The sequence below is a fragment of the Polypterus senegalus genome, chromosome 7, assembly GCF_016835505.1.
Source record: "Polypterus senegalus isolate Bchr_013 chromosome 7, ASM1683550v1, whole genome shotgun sequence".
Classification (NCBI taxonomy): domain Eukaryota; kingdom Metazoa; phylum Chordata; class Cladistia; order Polypteriformes; family Polypteridae; genus Polypterus; species Polypterus senegalus.
Window position 1 is genome coordinate 50,422,004 of NC_053160.1, and position 16,453 is coordinate 50,438,456.

Genomic DNA, 16,453 nt, shown 5'->3' on the forward strand with positions numbered 1-16,453 from the left:
CAGTTTCCCACTGACTTAAAAGAGGAGAGTTTGGGTTCTTCCAGTTTATCAGAATAAGTCTGCGTGCCAACAGTGTAGTGAATGCAATCACAGTTTGTTTGTCTTTCTCCACTTTAAGACCCTCTGGAAGAACCCCAAACACAGCTGTTAATGGGTTAGGAGGGATTGTGAGTCCAAGACTGTCTGAGAGGTAATTAAAAATTTTTGTCCAGAATAATGTTAATTTGGAGCAGGCCCAGAACATGTGACCTAGTGAGGCTGGGGCTTGGTTGCAACGTTCGCATGTTGGATCATGCCCTGGAAACATTTTGGAGAGTTTTAGTCGAGACAGATGTGCTCGATATATAATTTTGAGTTGTATAATTGTATGCTTTGCATATGGAGCTTGAGTGAATTCTCTGCATTGCTACTTTCCACTCCTTTTCTGATATATTAATTGAGAGGTCATTTTCCCAGTGTCCTCTTGGATCTTTGAAAGGAAGGGATTGTAAAAGGATTTTATATATTGTAGAGATGGAGTCTAACTCCTTGAAATTGAGCAATAATTTTTCCAGCGTGGATGAGGGTGCAAGATGAGGAAAATCTGGAAGGTTCTGTTTAACAAAGTTCCTGATTTGAAGATAGTGAAAGAAATTTGTAGCTGGAATGTTAAATTTGGAACGTAATTGTTCATAGGATGCAAAGACGTTGTCTATATAAAGGTCTCTAAGCAAGTTAATTCCAAATTTTTTCCAGATATTAAAAACTGCATATGTTTGTGAGGGTTGAAAGAGGTGGTTCTTTTGCAGGGGTGCCACAGAAAGAAGCTTCTCCGTCTTAAAATGCTTTCTACATTGGTTCCAGATTCTAAGTGAGTGGAGCACAATTGGGTTATTAGTGTATTGCCGATAACGTGTGTTTATTGGAGCACAAAGCAAGGAATACAAAGAAGCACTGCAGGATTTTACTTCTATTGCGGTCCATGCCTGTGTATGTTCTTCTATTTGTGTCCAGGTTCTTATTGACTGTATATTTGCCGCCCAGTAATAAAACTGGAAGTTAGGTAGAGCCATGCCGCCTTCTGCCTTTTGTCTTTGTAGGGTCGCTCTTTTGATGCGTGGATGTTTAGAATTCCAAATAAATGAGGTTATTGTTGAATCTAATTGCTTAAAGAACGATTTATTAATGTATATTGGTATGTTTTGAAATAAAAAAAGGAGCTTAGGAAGAATATTCATCTTAACAGTGTTAATTCTTCCAGCTAGTGTGAGATGAAGGGTTGACCATCTATGCAAGTCTTGTTTAATTTTTTCCATACAGACGACGAAATTTTTTTTACTGTATGTACTTTACTGTATGTGTTTTGGACTGCCTACTTTCTATGTTGAAAAAACATGAAAGACTCTGTATTTTGAACACATAATGGGAATACAATAATAACAAGCATATTATTATTGTAACTATATTATTATTGAATTATTATATTCCAATTAAACTTTTAAACCTTTGCGTACTTCTCTACAAAATAAGTTAGGACCACGTAGTTCCCTTTTGTGATCTTTGCTACTATTTCTCTGATTGTCTGTTCTCTCCGTACAGTTCATAAATTTACTTCCTTGTTGCTCTCTGTAGAGACAGCTTGAGGGCAACTGCTATGGGCATAATCAGTAAAGTCCAAGCTCACATCTTTAAAGTGCTTTGCCTATCTGTCTGGCAGGTTTGACACCCATGAATGAATCTTCATAACACAGTGGTGGTGTAAGTGTGGCAGTCAGCCACAGTGATTTTCTGTTTTACAAGAGTATCAGTCACCACACATTGTTGAAACAACACTTAATTGTCAGCCATTTACTCAAACTGAACTATAAACATATAGTACACCTAAGTCTGCAAAATAACTTCTAGTGGGGAAGCCAACATGGAGGTCATGCATTTTTCCCCAGTGATGTATTAACTATCTATCTGTGAATTTATACTTTTTCATAAATACAGTATGTTCATCTACCCATACTTACATACTTTTTGGAAATTGTTTATATCACTTTCAGGGTCAAGGGTAGCTAGAACCTACACTGGCACCACTGGGTTCAAGACAGGAACCAGTCCTTAACAGGGTGCCAGTCAATCATAGGGCACACCCACACAAAACAAATTGTCCATACATTTTTTTGAAGTTCTGAACCTGATTAGTCTAATAAAACTTCATAAGGTCAGACTTTTCTCTGGGTCCTCCATTAATAGACTTATTATCCCATTATTGTCCCATATAAAGAAAAAATGCATATGCCAAAGATGTAAAGATGACCCTTTTCAGGTAATGCTAAATTGTCCCCTTTTTAGTCGACTGCAATGGATGGATGTTGCCCTGTGTCATGAAGTAGCTTTCAACACCCTGCTAGGGACACTTCTGGGAAAAGCCATGTAATAACATCTGGTGTTGGGGTAATTCTATTTCTGCTGCTGAAGCAGCAGGCCAGAGCTTACTTTAGCAGTCCTCAGTGTCCTTGCACCCTGAGCCTTTATGTGACCTTGGTTATCTAGTTTCTCCAAAACTGAGTCAGTTTGATTCCTCAGTTTATAAGCAGTGTCCATTTGCTTTCAACTAAAGGTTAGTGGGTTTGTATCCTGGGGGAAAATTAGATGGTTCTACACCGTCATCTCATCCTCTGCTGATGACCTTTGTCTCTTGCTCTTCCAGGGCTGGAACACCAACATAGAGTACAGCAACTCTCTAAAGGCACCTATAGATTTCTTTCCTATCTGCCATGGAGATCTTGTGCTAGACTTTTAGCTTTCCTGTGCCATCTTGTAAATGCTGTGATCTCCCTCCTGGCAACCTCCATGTAAGTGTTCATTCCCTCACAGTCTATGCATTATAATTCCTAAAAGAGAGCCCCTCTACACACAATGTCATGGAAGGTTTGACCTATAAGACTTTGCGTTATGACAAGTGTGTTTCTTATATCACGTCTCTTCCCAAATAATTATACTGTTTGTAAGATTCACTCAAATGGCCTGACCTTTTCAGGAGTATTTCAAAACAAAGGCAGTTATATTTCAAATAAGTTGTGGATTTTCAAGCAAAGAGTAAAAAAAAAAAAAATCTACAAATGGGCAGGCTGAAGTATTGATAGGCTTTAAACAAATAATGTCTTGTTCTGCAGCTAATTGAATTAAGCAGTAACACAAGCACCCTTGAGTATCTGCTAGTGTTGGCAAAGATTCCTTTCTGACCTACAGTGATGAGAATAAGAAAAGCAAATATTGGAAACAAGCTGCTCTAAGACCGGTCCAAATTAAAAATTAAGTTTGTATGTGAGTGCTTTGTTGAATACTAAATTAAGGTAATTTTTAAAAATAGATAGCCCACTGCAGACAATTCCATTGAAATCAGACTTGCTTGTACTTAAACCATGAAGTGTCCCAGGTCACTCTTAAATTATATTAATATATAATTCCTGTGAATGTCTAAAAATTAAGAATGTTTTCAACAGAGTCATATCAGAAATAGATTTTGATCATTAGATGAAAGCAAATGTATAAATATGTGGTGTATATAAAACCAAGTGAAGGCCCGCAATGACTCAAAGCATAATACTAAGACATGTAAACTTCATCATGCAATGTGTACACCGCATTGGGGAAAATGTATTAGTTAATGTCTTTGGAAAGAAAAAAATGCTTTCTTAATTTTTAGGATACCAAAATATATTTAGAAGTAATGAATATTTTTAATGCCATTTAAAAATAATGCACACCAAAAATGCACACTATCACAATGGGAAAGGCACTGTAAAAATAAAATTATTATTATTATTCATCCATCCTGCTGAATCCGAACACAGGGTCACGGGGCAGGAACCAATCCTAGGCAGGGTGCCAACCCACCGCAGGACACACACAAACACACCCACACACCAAGCACACACTAGGGCCAATTTAGAATCGCCAATACACCTAACCTGCATGTCTTTGGACTGTGGGAGGAAACCCACGCAGACACGGGGAGAACATGCAAACTCCACACAGGGAAGACACGGGAAGCGAACCCAGGTCTCCTAACTGTGAGGCAGCAGCGCTACCACTATTATTAGTATTATTATTATTAATGTTTATAACCAGCAGTATTTGTGTAATGAAAGGTACATTACACAAAATCTACTTCATCTTAGTTATCCAGAATGGAAAGAACAGGGCTATCTGAAGTCAGATTCATCAGGTAATGTAGCTTAATGGGCAAGGTGTTGGACTTGGAAGAAATCGTGTATTTACTGAATTTTTAAAATCTACTGTGAGAGTCATGGTTACCCCTGTTCTTAGAAGCACTGAACACAAAATGAGATGTAGCCCTGAATAAGTTGCAATTTCATTGCAGGGTGCATTCATGCATATACACTTGCATCTACTATGTAATAAAACACAAATGTTTATGTGTCCAGTCTCTCTGACCAATCTGGTTGGTCAATTTGCTTTCATGTGATTGGCCAGTTTGGCTTTGGTGACATGACGAAAGAAGAAGTGTGAGTGTGAGACACACAAGGAGAAAAAACGGCATGGAAAACCTGTGTAGAGTCATCTTCAAAAACGGCAAGTATAAAAGCAGACAGAATACTAGAAAGCCAACTCAAAAATAGTGATGGGGTCTGAAAAGCAGGGTTTACGGGAACACGTTAATGCTGGTTAAGAAATGTTTACACACCGGCAAAAACTGAGGAAAGTAAATGAAAGTACACATAGTGCAAGAGATAGCAAATATTTCAACATTATTCTATTACCTGCCTTTGACACATACCACGGCTAGTTCACTTATAAAAAGGCAATTTAGATTTACCAATTAACCAACACACATGTGAGAGGAAAACCAGAGTATCTGTAGAATATATCCCACATGGACATGAAGGCCATGCATAATATCCACATTTAATTAACTAACATAATGCAAGTACCGTTCTCTTTATTAGGAGAACACACTTTTATATCTGTGAAGAAAGAAACATGCTGATTATAGATGAAGCAATCTACAATGGTGTTTCAATTGTATTAATGATTTTCACAGAGATGCGTGGGTTTCTTTTCAGATTCTGTACTCCTGAATTACTGGAATGTAACACAAATTTGTACAGAACTTACTTTCACAGCCCTCAGACTCCTCTATTAATTTTCATTCTGTCTGCTAAACAGCACAACTCTATTGAGTTAGGACTACAAGATTTCACAACAATATATACATACAACAGCTTGGCATCTTGACCACAGTTTTTTGGTACCAATATTGTCACAATATTCTTGAGAAAAGGAATGTGAAAGGTCATGGGAGTGGTTATGTCTGAAGTCTTTCAGTTGTAAATTAATTTTCATGTTTTATGTGTGTGAAATCTACCCAATGAAATTCCATGCAACCCCTGTCTACTAGTGTTATCTTTATAATAATGATTTTCAGGATGTACAGGCTGTACACACTTCTGATATTTAAGGGATGTAAAGAGCTGGAGCCCATCCTATATGCATAGATATCATTGCATGGGCAAACTTCCGGATGAAGTGCTAGCACACGTCAAGGCACTCTCATCAGTACCTCCACGCACATTCACACCAGACCAGTTCAAATCTGTCAAATAGCACACAATTCACTGGAATGTAGGAGGAAAATGGACTACAATGAGAAAACCTAAATGGATACAAGGAAGATGTACAAACCCAACAAAGACAGTAGAAATACCTGGATTTGGTCCTAGATCTCTCAGGGTTAGGGTCGGTATGACTTTAATTACTACCACCCATGCTCTGATCCAGAACTAAGGAATTTAAAAAAGAAAATGCTAAAAAGCCATTCTTGCAGGTTTTCTTTAGAGAGCAGAAAACTTTAAACACCTTGATAAAGAATATGCATTAACATAAAGCAAACAGAACATTTTTTATATGCTCTTTTTGATTAACACAGCAATGTTGCTATGAAGTGCTTAAATAATTGCTTTTTATGTTTTCTCCCTCTAAAGCTATCATCTTTGCTTTTTTCAAACAATCTTTTTGTACTTTTTTGCATGTATCTGTAATTTTTTTTTTATAATTTCTTCATTTTATACACTTCCTGAAAGCATGTGTGCTGGGGGTTAATGTAAATAATAGCAATGCCGCCTTTCCTCATCTCAGACCTTTCATGTCCCTTTTCTTCTTGAATCAAATAATCATTTCCTTGAAGCTCATCTACTGATTAGGCAGGAAATGCTATCAATAGCTGTATGCGTCGGCAAGATTTCAGTATAAATGCTATAATAGAAGCCTCGTCCAGATTGATTTGAAAGGTTTATGAATTTAGAAACAATCAGATTTCAGTCCAAAGACAAATACAAAAAGTCAGATTTGATTGCCTTTAAGTGTACAGATTTGGCTTCTCAAATTAGGTAGTGTCTTCTTACTCCCGCTGGTCTCGGTGATTTAACAGCTTTGTATCACTTCCACTTTTCTACATGTTGTCCTTGTTTTTGCAGCCTAGTTCTTTAATCCTCTTTGAAACCTTTGCTAAGCATACAACATTTTCAGCATTTTTTTTCCTTAATATACTTTAGTCTAAAAACAATGTTGCTATAGTTGCAATGCCGTTCTCTTCAAGGATAAGTATTTTTTTTTATTTTAAGCTATTGCCAGCAAGAAAAAAACAATATTAGAAAGTTGTCAGCAGCTACAACCAAGGGTCATGCAGTTTGAAGAGATGTAAGTTATTGTACAAAACAAATATTCATCCATATCCATCTATCCGTTCCCTGATTTCCCTTGATCCAGTTCCACGGTCATAAGCAGCTGGAGACTATCACAGCAACACTGCAAGCAAAGCAGGAATCGATCCTGGACAGACAGAAAGTCATTTATTCTTGTTCGAGATGCTGTGAGACAATTGTCTTCAGAAGACTGATAGCAAAGCAACATGACTGAATTAACCAGAAAAGCAGGTAACTGCAGTAGTGTACTTCTGGCAAATAAATTGGTTTAAAACAAAAGAAATCCAGCAGCCACAGAAGAGCTAAATGCATTATTCAAGTGTAACCTTGAACATGTAATAAAGTGAACTTCAACAATAAAACAAGTAAAACCACCTTTACTGTCAATTTCTTAATGCTTTATACCACTAAAATGGTCATTATATTCCATCTTTCTTCCAGGACACATACCTGCAAACGTATACTCTCCAGTTCTCCCACAGAGCACACAAATGAGCAATGAGCCTGCCAAGCTAACCTTGAGTGTCTTTTGTCACTTTCCATTACAGGTGGAGTGGCATCCCTGCACATCACATAACAGACGGAGCTATTAGGCTTTGTTTAAAGACAGTTACAGGTAAATAGATAGGAAGGTGCCTATGCAATAAATAGATGCAAAGAAATGATACATAAAGCAGAAGGTTTTGGTTCAGCATGCCTCTGAAACAACTGGCACATCTACTAAATGTTTATTACTTGTTTGTATTTACATATAAACTGTTCCAATGGGAACAGAACAGACAAAATTCATGGACTTCTCTATTACTGTTCATTTAAAAGTGTGTGTGTTAATATACATAATGTATGATTTACACATTGCATTTTTTTTAATGTTCTGTGTTTGTAAATGTGTCTAAGCCATATGAATCCTGCATTCAAAGTCATATATAAAAAGAATTGAATTGAACAGTGGTCTCAAATTTATTGGTACCTTTTTTATGATTAGGGTCAGACAGACTCATTTCCAAGCAGTGGCATAGCGTGGGTGTCAGCCGGCCAGGGTGGAGGAAAATTTCGCCGCCCCCTTATTTAGGTATTTCAATTTAAAAGACTAAAATATACAGTAATTCTTTGCCGCCCCCTAAAAGTGCCGCCCCCACTATGCTACGCCACTGTTTCCAAGTTTAACATCCAATTTGCCTCATTTTCTTCTAATGCATTATGGTGCTGCATGGTTTAATTTCTTCAAATAGTGATAAATATGCATGTTTATATGTGTTCCTGCTGGATATGCTGGACACAGCGGTAGATGCAAGTACTCACATAGGTCTTAAATTGAATGTGCAGAAAACAAAGGTCATGATTTTATGTCAAAACAGGATTAACATCAATGTTAGACGGGACTGCCCTGGAATGGAACAAGTTCACAAATGCAGGCTTTTGGGAAGGATGGTTAACAACCACTTTGACACCAAGGTGGAAGTAAGAGCTAGAATGGAACAAGCACATTCTGAATTTATGAAAATGGAATGGTATTATACAATTACAGTAAATTTAAAATTGAAGCTTCAGATTCTAAAATGTTATATTTTAGAAGTGGTCAACACTTCATTACAGTTGTGAGTCATGGACACTCTATGATGGATAAACAAATTCTAAATGTGGACTTACAGGTACATTCTGCATATATCGTGGACAGAGAAAATCACTGATGAAGAGTTTAAGTAAGATCCAAGGGGTGGAAGTTATAATAAACAGAAGAAAACTGAAACACTTTGAACATGTAAAAAGACATAAATAGTACAAGATACTACAACACATAAAAGAAGAAAAGATGGAAGGAAATGTGCAGAAAGAAGGAGGATCTTGAATGAGTAATATAAGAAACTACAGAAAAACTAGACAGAGAACAACTGATACAAAACTTCAAGAGACAGATGAAAATACGAGTATGCCAAACTCTTAGTCAACCTCAATCCCTGAGATGGCACTAACAGAGAGATTTGTGTGCCAAAGTACTATATACATCAACTGTACTTTGTGGTATATGGCCGGCAGTTTATTCCGGCCAATACCCCACATGCCACTGGATGGAGTCCTCCCTACAACATGGAGGTGCCCCGAATTCCAGCAGGGCATCATGGACCTTGGAGTTTTTCTTCACAGCCCTGTTGGATACCGTGGGGGCCACCAGGAGACGCTGCAGGGAGGAACAGGGAATTGTATTTTTCAGATGGCCCGGAAGTACGCCCTAATCAAAGGGATGGAAGAAACAAAGTACTTCCGGGTTGAAGAAAAGAAGGAGTTTTTACCTGACTTGGAAGTGCTATGAAATCACATGGTCTGAGGGACAGAAGCACTTCCGGGTCAAGGACTATAAAAGGACTGTGGGAGACCTCATCAGGCTGAGTTGAGTTGGGAGGAAGGGTGACAGAGCTGCTGGGAGGGGAGGATTGTGATTAGTGTATTGTATTATTGATTGTTTATTGTGAGTATTGGGGAGGTGGAGGTGCACATTATTGAAAAATTAAATTCATTTCTTGGGCTTTTACCTGGTGTCTGACATGTGGTCTGAGGGTTCAGGGGTCAACAGCGACCCCTATCTGTCACAACATATACAAAGGCCATTTTTTGGGATCAACTCGAGCTCATGAACAAAGGTGAAAATTTTACCTCAGTTACTTACTGTCACAATTAGATGACTGAGAACAGATTAGTCAGCTAAGTAGAAATGAATAAATAATGGCCAAGAAAACGTATAAACAAAAGGCAGACTTGATCATCGCACACAACTGTGTTACATTAGAGTGGAAAAAGTAATGAAATAAAAGTCAAAACTAAAATCCTTTATAATTTATATAGTCCAGACTTTCATGAAATTGTTCCTTTGATGTTTTGAGTTTTAATGTTTAGACACTTTTTGCAATTGCCACAGCCTTTTATAACAAAGCTGTACCAATTTCACATGTCATGCCCATTAGCAACATGTTGACTACACCCCAAAATGGTGGCACCTATGACAAAAAAAATAACAATGAAAAAAATGAATAACTGACAAAAACACATGCACACTATACAAATGAAACTGAGAACCTATTCCTGTCATTTTTTTTATCTGCATTTTGGAAATTATTTTCATTTTCTTGAACACATTTTTATTTGGCAAAAAAAAATCCCTTGTCTCAGAGTCATAAAATCAATTCTAATATTCTCCAGGAGTGTTCTGAAAGTTGATGTCAAAAGTGCCAAAAATAATATATATATGGTTGTACACACAATTGCACAATAGTCCTATTGTTATTAGCACTGACTACTAGTCAATGACAGCATAGCGCAGAGCTTTGGTGAAGCAGATGACATACAGTATTGTAGATGAGGCTGTCAGAATTAGCAGGTAACGCGGTATAAGACTGTGATATCTTCACCTTGGATGAAGATTAGTTCCTGAAGAAATGAACTCTTTCCAGCTAAGGGAAAATGATGTCATGTCCAAGAAAAGAAAATTATTATGGTTCATTCATCGTTCAACTCAATGAATAGTAGTCATCATGAAAATGTCGCCAAGCTGCATTAGATATGCTATTAAACATGTTTATAGTTTTAAATCTACATTGGAACTGTTCACACCACAATTACTTGTAAAGATTATTCTTAATAGAACCAGCCTAAAGGCAAATTATGATAAGATCTGGAGGAGAATCACGTCTAATTCTAATTCTACATTATTTCTACATTTCTAATTCTGTACTCACATCTAATTCTACACTGTTTTGCTGATTTTGGTTGTGGTATACTAATTAAGTGAAGTATGACAAGTTTGTGAAATTCTGACATGGACAGAGCAATACAGTATGTCCAGCTGGAGAGTCACTTTATTTCCCCAGAGTCATGTGCTTCCATGACAGAGAAGCAGGGCTTGGTTTATGGTACTAAGTACAGACTTGCTTCAGTAAGATACATACAAGTAGGACAATTAGAACAAGCATCTGGCTTTTCTTTACAGTCGTGGGCCACATTTGACTAAGGATGAATGCCTTGTTCAGTTTGAAGAAAGATGTTCGTAGACAGTTTCTGCCTAATAAGGCACAATGTCCAATACTTTTTTTTTTTACCTTGCCAGATCTTTCATTTTTGATCTACCATTTACTTTATTGCATTTAGGATAGTATGTTTTTTCACAACTGTTAAAAAATGTAATCTTTTCTGCTCAGAAATGTGAAGGTTTTTAGCAAAGTACACTATCTTTACAAAAAGCAAAAGTTCCTTAATGTTACATTTTTGTAAATCTCTTACACGTTGGGTCAGATTTTGATCCACCAATTACTTTAATGGACTTTCAATTGCAATTAAGTTGCAGTTGTTTGTTCTCAAAAAATAAAATGTCCTGAATATAATCAATTCTAAAAGTTAGCAGATTACAGATATATGCAAGAAACACACAAAAAGATGCTCCAAGTTCATTATTAGAACTGAACTTGACCTTGCAACTAAACAGTGACTAGCATATCTACAGTATGTGGTTGCATGCTGTTATAGTGATTAGATACACTGATTCATATTCTTCTGGTTCCAAACCACCTTTAGATGGTGTTTTCTTTGAAAAGTAGGACAAATAAATAATATATTGATTGATAAAGTAAAAAAAACAGTGTTTTAGTTTACTAAGCTAACTGAATATTTTTTTCTTTTTTTACCTGAAGTGAAACTCTATTGAATAGCAGATAATATAATTAAAGAAAAACTAAGACAAGAGAAACGTCATGCAACGTCAACAACATTGGCAAAACTAGCTACACATTTGCACACATCAGTGTATAAGTCAGTCAGTCAGTCATTGTCCAACCCGGTATATCCTAACACAGGGTCACGGGGGTCTGCTGGAGCCAATCCCAGCCAGCACATGGCGCAAGGCAAGAACAAACCCCATGCCCACCGCAGAGTTTATAAGTTACATTTATGAATTAAACCTTTGGCCTATCACGCTTGTACTACTAGTACTACTTTTATTAGGGTTCACCTTCAGGGCTCGCCGGATGTAAGTGATACCACCTCAAACCAAGAGGAGGTGCTGCTGCTAACTGCCCTTTCTATTCCACTGGTAGCTCTGCGAAGACACCCAGTGAGAGTATGTGGGCCCCAACCACAGCGCCCTCTGGTCATTATGCCTGAAAAGCAGATGTGCCCAGAGAATGGTATCTCATTTAGACAAGCTTTGGACTAGAGCGGAGCTCCGGTGTTACTCAGGCTTAATAGACACTATACAGCCAGAGTGGGCTACGTCTTTTGTTGTGCCATATGAACATTGTTTCATTTCCATTTTCTTTTTGCCAAGCAATTAAATGAAGTGGCCCAGCCATTTCTCTTTTGTCCCCTCACCTCATTCAGAGAGTGACAGGTCTTATTACTTTTCAAGCATTTAGTAACCTGCAGATAAAAATAGATTTCTGATTTATAAACAATGAAGGAAGAAATAGTTCAGAAACGTGTGTTGTGTTTTGTAGATTTAATCCATTATTAATAAAGATATTTATCAATGCATATTCTTTTATGGCAGCAAGGGCATCTTGCAGTCACCGCAGCCACGGCAGCTTAGTGAGGGGGCGTGGTGGCTGTAGCATGATCTCAGGGCGATCTGCGGTGTGGGCGTTTCTCACATAGTGCACAGGTGAGGGACTACACCACATCGGTGACTGTTCCTGGGATTGCTAATGTGCTGCAGCTGCTATGGCCCCCCCCTCAATATAAAGAAGCACGAGTCGGTTAAAAAGGAGAAGAGACAGACAGACACGGACGGACGAGTGGGCAAACGAGTGCCTGAAGGCAGCTGTGTGGAAGCCTGGGTGTTAGGCTGACACCCGGGAATCGAAGTAGAAGTTGCTCCCGCTGAGCGATCATGGCAGCGGGAGGCTTGGAGGTGAAGTCATTGGTGTGAGCGTCCTGGATGCCAAGGTCCCAAGTCTCAGGCCTGGGATGAGTGTCAGACCGAAGCCAGGATCGGGAGGACTCTAGACCTGTGTGTGTATGAATGGACACCTGCTAAGAGAGCGTCTCGCCTGCTGTGAAGCCCAACTGGGAGAAGCAGGTGCGACGCTAGTTTAAAAAGAGGCACCGGGCTTGCTATTGATTTTTAGAAGACTGCTTCCAGTGACGTTTTAACCTCGGCTTTTAAAGGATTGTTGTTCTATTGTGTTTTTAACCCCCACATTTTCTTTTATTGGATTATTTATTTATTAAACAGTATTGAAAGCACTGCACTTTGTGGACACTTTGTTTTGTTGGATTTCAAATAAAAGCACTTATGCACTTTTTTTTCATCATCCCCTTGCTTTGCTGTTGCCTCACTGTCTAGCTCCCCTCGGTTATATCTATCGATGGTGTTGAGTTCAAGGGCTCCCAAACAGCCGATGGGAGCATGGAGCTGAACCCACATCGTCACACACGGACACTGTCACCGAGTATTTAACGTTGATCCCTCACTCATTTGCTGCCACATGGCATTTCTCTAAGTCAAAATAAGCCATAAATAAGTCCCCATCTGTCCCAAGTACGACAACATATGAGACCCTGTTAAATAACAATAACAGTAAGATTTATTACTATTGAAAGTGTTGGATCAGATTCTCAAAACAAGATTCTAGATTAAGTTAAGGTCAAGAATTCCAAGTTAGTGTAGAACTTTGTAAAATATATTTTTAACTACAATTTCTGGTTTTGGAGCAAAGTTAAAATTATCATTTTTGGTCTGATCTTTGCAAGATTACTCGCCATGATTCTTTTCCCTTTGTTCTAGTTCTATCTCCTGATAATAATTTAGCTTTCAATAAAACTATATGAACTACCTTGAAGTTCACAACAATGTCTTGTTTTTTAATGGGTTAATTAATTAATAAATGCCTTTCATTTCATGCTGTGCAACACATTCTCAGATTCAAGCAGTGCAAAAATCCAGGTTTAAAAAATCCAGTATACTTTTATAAATGAAAGACAACTTGTAGCAGCTGTACGACTGACTTAAAATTATTTAAAAGGCTTGTTGCATTAATGATGCCAATGAAATGAAATGCATTACTTTTGACCCTTTTTTCTTATGTTACTATAATTCCTAGTGGCTGTAAAAGATAACATGACTGTCCATGCTTGTTATTGCACAGCATGTGGTACTTTTTACAGTTCTTGTCACCTCATCATTATAAGAAAGATACAGCATCTCAGAGAAGAGTTTATAAAAGTGTAACACAATGAATACATGGCTTGAGGGTCTAAAGCATAAAGAAGAGCTGATGAAACCACAGCTTTACTCAACAAAGTGGCAAAGGAAGAAATCCAATTAAGGTACTCCGACAGATGAGAGGTATACAGTAAATGAGACAAATTGCTCAAGTTGTTTTGCAGAAGAAACAGAAATTTCCCAATAAATAAAAAGGACAAAGCTGAGAAAAGGCTGCTTCTGTGAACATTGTGAAAAGTCTCTTCACCTGAAATTGTGCCGACTCTCTGCAAGCACACTTTGTACTTCAGGGATATTGGATAATTATGTAAGCTTTACAGCAAAAACTGGATGGGCAGCACAGGGATTAGCAGCACTGTGTCTTTTCTGGGGTGTCATGGTAACTTCCTGCCAAACTTGAGGACTTTTATTTAGATCTTTTGATTTCTTTCTGTTTTTATGTCTTCACTTTTAGCTTAATTTCCAGGTGTTTCATTTAAAGGGGCCTCCTGCTGGCATTTTTAGGCAACTCAATACAATGTGAAAAATACCCAGGCATTACAAAGAAGAAGAAGAAAAGATGAAAGGGGCCTAACCTGGTAGTGCCACTAGTGTTGGTGGTCCCATTTTGTATTTTTAGTGGGATATTATACTGAACATTGCAAAATGCAGTTGGTAATGGGGATTCCTGGTCAGATAGGCCTATTCAAAGAAACGGTGGATGGGATTCCTGTGAGGGGAAGCAAGAATTTTGCCATATTTACAGAAGGGCAGGCAGCCAAACAGTTAGAACACTTATTTGTTAATATTATATGCTTGGTTGGCACATTTACCCATACAGGTCATTCAGGCTACATGGCCAGGAGCAGTTCTCATGGAAATGAAACCATATTGGAGTCTTGGAAGTTGAACCCAACAAAATTATTGGTGCATTAATTATTTCATTCAATTTAATTTCTTTATCCCAAGAGGTAAATTCAGATTTTACACCAAATGTAACATTAAAACATATCACAAATAGCGCAAGCATCAAACATAAATTTAGTACAAATAAATATAATATACAGTAGCAGTAAACAAGATACTTGTTGTCAAACATATTACACATAAAATTTAAACCAATATATAAGCTTACCTAATGAATGATGCAAACTGTTCATCCCATGATTTAAGCCTGTGCATGTTTAATAAAGTTGAACTTATTTAGAAGATTAATAATGTTTAGGATGAAAGAGCATTTGAATTGGGGACTTTTAAACCTTGGAGCCTTGAAACTGTGACCTGATCGCAACAGCTAAAAATCAGAAGAGTCCCAAACCTGGATAAAACGGGAGGGTCGACATCCAACCATAAAAATCATACCAGAACTATAAAACATCGACCCCACATAGACATGGGGGAAAAAATGAAAAGAAAGAAGAAGAAGAAGTGGATAAGCCCTGTCTGACAGAATAAACTTTGCTTTCCAAAATACTTACTTATTAAACAGGTCTGTGAGATTTCACTTTTTGAGATTGTTCCAATTTACAATTTGATGTATTCTGTTGTTGTTGCAGACATTAAGATGTCCAAACTAGGCCAGCAGAACATAATTAAAGACAGACTCAATACAAGATTTACAAAAGATTGACACAATGGTTAAGTAGTATGCAGCATCTAGCCAGCTAATACAATTAAGATTGTGTTTGATATTCTTTAAATACAAACAAACACCAGCAATTCTTTGAATAACACACTTTTATTTAATGTGCCAGTAGGTTGTTTCTGACTCGTGGCAGGGATTGAGCTCAATGTCTTGTCAGGCCCAGGTTCCTGTAGACGTTGGGGTCTGTCCCTGAGTTTACCTGATGTATGATCAGGATGGCCTACAGCATTTTCAAGAGTTTCAAGCACAGTTACATAATGAAATAGAGACAAAGCTGAACCAACAACTTAGTGGTTTCAAGTTCAATGTCTTAGCTGTTGCACCTTGTTGCCTCCCTTAGATGAAATTTAACAGGTTCTTTGGTCTGGGACTTTAAGACAAGACCTGACCCTTAGTGTAATTCTTGTCATGTCTCAAAGATGACCCCAGAAGTCTGTAAAGAATTATAATCGGAAGGCAGAGGGAAACATTCCCAAGTTACATCCTTAGGGAATGAGAAGATGTGTATTCTATTCTGTTGATTGGTGAAGCCAGCCAGCTAGAACGCTAATGACAGAGGATCCCAGTGACTGTCAAGGACAGGTAGATAGACGCTATAGAGTAATGATTATTTTGTTCCATCACTGCAGTCTCTCCTTTTGTGTCCAAATAAAAGCCCCTCATTTTGTTTATGTCTATGATCTGAAGTTATTTGATTCCAGTCAGTACAGAGCAGTACTCCTCATTTGCTCACAGAGAGAATAGAATTCACAGTGTAGCATTTGAAATATTCACACAACATCTGGCTATTCATTATCAACTAATAATTTATTCAAACTAAAAAAGAGAGTGCATCTTGTCCCTTGTGATTGTGAGGAAAGAGCATATTTTCAGTTCAAAGTATTGTTTTGGATAGTCCCTGAAACTATCAAGGCATTTGAACATATC

General features: G+C 37.7%; 1 protein-coding gene across 2 annotated transcripts in view; it reads right to left on the reverse strand.

Annotated features, from left to right (window-relative positions):
- tmem8b (transmembrane protein 8B) overlaps window positions 1-16,453 on the reverse strand; it is a 667,786-nt gene that overhangs the window by 202,609 nt on the left and 448,724 nt on the right. The gene's annotated exons all lie outside the window — the stretch shown is intronic.